The 6,164-nt window shown below is 43.0% G+C and overlaps 1 protein-coding gene across 4 annotated transcripts in view; it reads right to left on the bottom strand.

Moving 5' to 3' along the window:
• The window catches only part of TTBK2 (tau tubulin kinase 2), a 141,037-nt gene extending 137,698 nt beyond the window's left edge, over nt 1-3,339 (bottom strand). For all 4 annotated transcript variants that reach the window (XR_004625697.1, XM_011227577.3, XM_034661069.1 and 1 more), the window contains exon 1: nt 3,217-3,339. The gene's annotated coding sequence lies outside the window, so the exon portion shown is untranslated. The remainder of the gene's footprint in view (nt 1-3,216) is intronic.
• Nucleotides 3,340-6,164: the final 2,825 nt, after the last annotated feature.

Below are 6,164 nucleotides of genomic sequence, written 5' to 3'. Positions count from 1 at the left end.
GGCCGATGTCATAGAAGTTGTTGCCTATGTTATCCTCTAGAATTTTGATGGATTCCTGTCTCACATTGAGGGGGAAGACCTCTTTTATAACCATACATACCATCCTACTGGTAATGCCTACTCCTAATTTCTGAGGTTCAAGCAGAGAATGTGAAACATAACATCGGAATTCTGTCAACACTCAAGCAATTGAAGCCTGGGAGAACCCAAAGTAGAAACTCAATTGGAGGGAGAGGTGGACTCTGTAGAACCAAATTTTTCAAAGTGTTCTGGAGTTCTGAAAGGGTTTGTCTGAACCTGTTTCAAAGGTTGTGTGAGCATTTAATTCTTATTAAAATTTTTGTTAAAAATTTAATTTAAAAATAAAATTATTATTATTTATATATTATTTTTAATTATTTAACTGCTTACAATACAATATATCTACTAACCTCTGAATCTGGTAGCATGTGTAGAATAAACTGTGGGTGACAAAACAGAAAACTACTTCCCTGAACCCACTTTTGAGACTGTTAGGTCTGTCTGTTAATATGTTCATGCATTTTTCCTTCATGATGCTTGCAACACCTGTAATTCCTTACTCTCCAAGACTGCTCCCACTATATTGTAAGCTCCAAAGGTGACATCATTTTTGTCCTTTTCACTGCCAAATCTCTAACCCCTAGCATAGTAACACGGTAGATGCTTAACAAATATTTAATGAACGAATGGATAAAGCTATTACAATGGTTCTAAGGAGAGATAATGAGGTTCAGAGCTGTAATCGTTTTAAGGAGACATAATGAAGTGCAGAGAGGGGCAGAGGGAGAGGGTGAAAGAGAATCTTAAGCACGCTCCATGCTTAGTGTAGTGCCTGACGCAGGGCTGGATCTCACCACCCTGAGATCATGACCTGAGCTTAAATCATGAGTGGGAAGCTTAACTGACTGAGCCACCCAGGTTCCCTAAATAAGTTTTCTACAGGAGTTTTTTTGTTTTTTTTTTAAGTGGGGAAGGAAGTAAGCCACATTCTCCATTAATTCTCAAAAGCTGTTTCATTTTGCAAATCAGTTCAGCCCACACTAGTTCAATAATGGTCATTAAACATTTTCCCTTAGGTATTGCTTTTTTTCTTTTTTTCTTTTTTTCTTTTTTTTAAGGCAACAAACATTCATTAACTCACAGAGTTTCTGAGGATCAGGAATCTAAGAGTGTCTTAGTTGGGTGGTTCCAGGTCAAAGTCTCTCATGAGTGGCAGTCAAGTTGTCATCTCTATATATTACTTTTTAAAGTTATAAAACAAAGAATTGACTGCCCCTGCCGAAGTTAAATTCCATGATCATAGTGAACTCAGCTCCATAACATTCGTTTACATTGAAAAACCAAAAATCTATCACTAATTCTCACATTTCCGTGCATTTTTTATGTAAAATACCTTCAAAATTGTCTAAATTATACAAACTTCACTTCCAACACTACATTTAAAGATATTTGAAGCCTTATATAATTGAGTTCAATTTCCTAAAATAAATGAGCCTAATCTCATGAAGATTTCCTGAGGCATTAAAATAATCAGTATTTTTTAAAGTCAAAAAAGACACAAAATCTGAAGTCATATACAATACAATAAAGAATTCACTAAATTATGTATTAACCATAGGACAAGATAATGAGCGAGATACATTATTCTTAGTCCCCCACTGAAGATCAAATTTGTTTCAATTTGATATTAGAAATTAAGTTAAAGAAGCTAGGGACTTCAATTTCCTTTATGTGTCTACACTGAAAGAGGAAAAAACATTTCCTAACATTCTGTCATTAAGGAAAAGTGCTAGAAAAACTTCCCTTCATAATCATGCTTCAAACATCCCTTTCAGTGCCTTGATAAAAATGTATCATACAGGGAAAACATAAGCTTCTAAATTAAAGACTTCTTTTGGTATCTTTTCAATTTGAATAGATTACAATATGCCATGGAAGTCCTTATTATTTGAAAAATTTCTAGAGTTAATATTAATTCTTCAGGATTACTCATATTACTACTATTTGTCATCATTACCACTTCTTTATAAGAAATATATGGCTTCCAATTCCCTCAATACTTTAAAATCAGTGTCCTATTTCCCTTTTCCCCGAAATAGAATGTTCCTCTATTCTATTTAGCAGAAAGAAAACAGCAAACACATCTTTGTGGTCTATTCTGGCAAATCAGTGTTTAGAAACCAATGCAACTGTTATTAATGGCTCAGAACCAAACACTGTAACAAAACACACTGAGTAGATCCTCCGTGTGTGTGTGTGTGTGTGTGTGTACATGCGTCCATTCATAATAATGTGATCCTCATACATGCACACAAAATCTCAATTTCTATTGAATACCAGAACATCTTTACATAATACACAGGTTATAAGAAAACTGCCCTCTTTCAGGTTCAAAGAAAGAACAATTTCTAAAGCTAAGGATGAGAAGAGTTAATACCGGGATTGCTGCCACCTATCAACTTTAATTCAAAGCAAAGTACAACTCAATGTCATTTTTACCTCTAATGCTGCCACGCTGAAACAAAATTAACTTCACTGTGCGATAAAGTATCCTGGCATCCAACGGATTGTTTACTTCCCTGATTTGACATTACATATGTGTGTAGTCTTTTGTCCCTCCTACGGCATCCCAGAGTGTCAACATCACCTTAGTCAAGGCAAATGACGGGCAAATCCCTCAGGTCATTACTTCGCACCTTAAGTACCAAAAAGTCATGGCCTTCATCGTCATTACTGCACAGCGAACACTATATAGTCCCATGCCTCCTTCTATTATATTTGGGGAGGCGGGGTGCGAAAGAAGCTCTCGGTGTATCTTGAGAATCCTGTGTGTTCAGTCCTGGTACCAGAAGCAGCATGAACACAAGTAATATGTGGGTCACCCACAGAGAGAGAAACAGACGAAGCTTCGTGACCCTCCAAGTTCAGTGAAGACACCAAAAGCTTCTCGGGAAACGGGGCACAAGCCTTCGGGGAAAGGGGGCAGAAGCAGAAGGTCTCCGAGGTGGAGTGACTAGATCTGGCAGAAGCCCAGGGCGTGGGCAGCCACCGAGGAGTCTCTGTCGTACCCTTCCCCTCCGCACCAGGGTCGGTCACTCCGCGAGGGGCGCGGCCCGAAGAGGGGGTCAGGCCTGGGGGAGGGCGGGGCCCAGGGCACCCCAGCGGCGCCCTGGGGGTTCGGGGGGTGTGTCCTACCTGAACCGTGGCGGACGCAGGGATTTCGGGCGGAGGGCTCGGATCCAGCTCAGGGCCAGGACCGGCAGGGATCAACCCTTAGCAGGCGGGACCGCCGCCGCCTGCCCATCCCCCGCCGCCGACTGCGGCGGGACCCGAGCGCGGCTTCGAGGGCCGGCCGGCTTGATAGTCCCCTCGGGTACTCTCCGCGTTTACTGGCGGCGGCGGCGGCTGCTGTTAATGCTGCTGCTGGCCGCCCCCAGCCGCTGCTCTTGTGCCAGCCCCTGCTCCTCCTCCTGCCGCCGCCGCCTCCGCCTCGTCCCCACCGCTCCCATCGCCGCTGCGGCGACTACCGCAGCGCCCGCTGACCCGACCCGACGTTATTCTCCCCCTTCGCAACCCGACACAGCCTAGCCCACCTGCCCTGCCAGTACGCACGCCCACCTCTCCGCCACAGGTGCTGATTGGAGAGCGCCTCTAGGGTCCGCCACGTCGGTTGGCTGATCCCATTGCCTATCACGAAGTGGGCGGAGAGTCAGGCAGGGAGCGTCTCCGCCCCCCACCGGAGAATTGCCGCTATCTTCAGGTTTGCCTGAGAGGGCGAGTTACCGGGAAAGGAGCATCACAATGGTAGTGCGCATGTACGCAGGAATTCTGGGCCTTGTAGTTCCAGCGACAGCCGCAATGGCCCGCCGGTCCAGAGTCGAGAAGTAGAGCTTCTGAGACTAGTGGTTGGCGCACACTGGCGTCCTCCTAGCTCAGTAGTTAACTTGCTTATAGGGGTATGATTGTGACCCCAGGTTTGGGCTTTTTGGAAGAAAATCGGAAATGCGTTGTCACATTACGAATTTACACACTGAGACAGTCACGAGGAAGGGCCCCAAATCGTGAGGCCCTACCATGCCACCTCCTCAGAACCGGAGCTGCCAGGATCTGACAAATTGGCGCTGTCCCCAGAACCGCCTAACATGAAGCTAATCACCGGCGGGCACTGGAGAGAGGCCTAAAGGTATAAGGAGGAAAGGAGACGGAGACCTCCAGAAAAGAACACCAGCTTGGAGCCCGAAGTATCCTTACGGTTTTTGCAACCCATGAAGAATGAGATTTCCTTCCCTTTTTCAAACACCACCAGCAAAGGGTGCAATGAGCATCCCCTGCAAGCACCAGTATGGGAATCTAAGCAAGAGAATGCGGGAGTCCCTCGAAGACTTTCAAAGAAAAGCGAGGAGAACAGAGCAATGAGGTTGTGTGGGATAAATTTGTATTAGGTGTTGATTGTGTCAAGCTCCTTGGTGAAGAGGAAACCTTAAGATGAAACCCCTCCCATCCTCACCCACCAGTTTACAGAAGAAAAATCTCAAAGAGGTTTAACAACTTTCCGAGGCTATAAAACTAATTACTGGCAGAACCAAAACTCAGATCTCTTAAACCTACGCCTGTGTCCAATGCTTTTTTTTTTACTTAATAATCAAAATGACTCCCAGGAGTGGAGCCAGGGACTGAAAATATGCAATGACTTGTGAGCTTCATTTTTCTTTAAATCTTTTTCTTCACTCAAATGACATTTTGATTAAAGCTGATTAAGAGTATGGAAAGGTTAAACATAAACCCTATATTCAATCTCAGAACTGATATAGAATCTGTTTCTTCTTGCTCAGGAAATGCCACAGCCTCTCGACATTCTTTAAAAAACGGCAGATACCTCGACTGTTTGTCATGTCTAGATCCTTGGATAAAAAACAGGACAAAGTGTACATTAAAGGCAATTAATGATGGCGCTCATCTTGCTCTGTTCAAACTTAAAGAAGATGCCAAATTGTTTCCTTTCCACTGATTAAAACCACAAGTTGTTTTTCCCATTACTTTGTCTCACAGAATATATTTCACTTCACAATATTGGCTGGGCAAGTGATTTGAATTGGAAGGGATTAGGGTTTCTGCAAATGCTTTTCTTTAAAATTAAAGAAGTTTATGGGGGAAAAAATCCAGATTCATTGAAATTATGCCTGGCAATATTTCCAATAACTATTCTCTGTTCAAAAAGAATATTTTTCACTCAGCAAATACAGTGTTCTCTTCAAGCTACCCAGATATAATCTCTGCTATCATGGATAAGGTTTTTCTTTGGGGGTTTTCTTTAAGAGGAGGGGGAGAGAGAGAGAGCACATGCCAGCTGGGAGTTGGGGGGCTCGGGAGGGGTTGAGGGAGAAGGAGAGAGAGAGAGAGAATCTTAAGCAGGCTCCAGTCTCAGCATGGGAGAGGCCTGGGGACAGGGGGGCTCCGTCTCACAATCCTGAGATCATGACCTGAGCAGAAATCAAGAGCCAGTCGCTTAACCAACTGAACAACCCAGGCACCCCGGTAAGGATTTTAATTAATGTATTCACAGAATTACTATTTTATTTATTTTAAATGAATCAGTAGATACAGCTGGATTCTCCAAATATGGACAGATGATTATTCTTCTGATTGTTATTTTATAACCAAATCCATTTGCAAATCCACGAAGGGTAAGATAAATAGAAGAGTATGTGAGAAAGCAATCCAGTGCTGTATATCAAGAATGAATTTTTATTTTAATGCAGTGCAGAGGGAAGTGTTCTATGATGAGGATTTCAAGAATAGGGCAACAGTGTACCTCAGAGTAGGAAATGTTAAGGTTGAATATATAGTGAAAGTTAATGCCACAGGAGTGGGAATCCTGGGATACTGAACTGCTCAAGGAAAACAGCTTTCCAGGTCTCCCTTTTTCTCTGATCTTTTCCATTTAAGAAGTATTGGGCTGTCCCAAAAGGTATTTGTTCAGTTAGGATAAATGGCAAGGTAATGTATTATTAAAGAGCTGGTACTGGATTTCAGGAATCCCTTTTGATATCGATCGATCAATCGATCGATCGATCTATTGTGAGGGGTTTTTTAAATAAATAAATGTGGTAGCCAGCTTCTAAGATGGCCCACAATGATCCCTA

The sequence above is a fragment of the Ailuropoda melanoleuca genome, chromosome 5, assembly GCF_002007445.2.
Source record: "Ailuropoda melanoleuca isolate Jingjing chromosome 5, ASM200744v2, whole genome shotgun sequence".
NCBI lineage: Eukaryota > Metazoa > Chordata > Mammalia > Carnivora > Ursidae > Ailuropoda > Ailuropoda melanoleuca.
The sequence above is the reverse complement of the archived record's forward strand: the minus strand, read 5'-3'. Positions and strand labels throughout refer to the sequence as shown.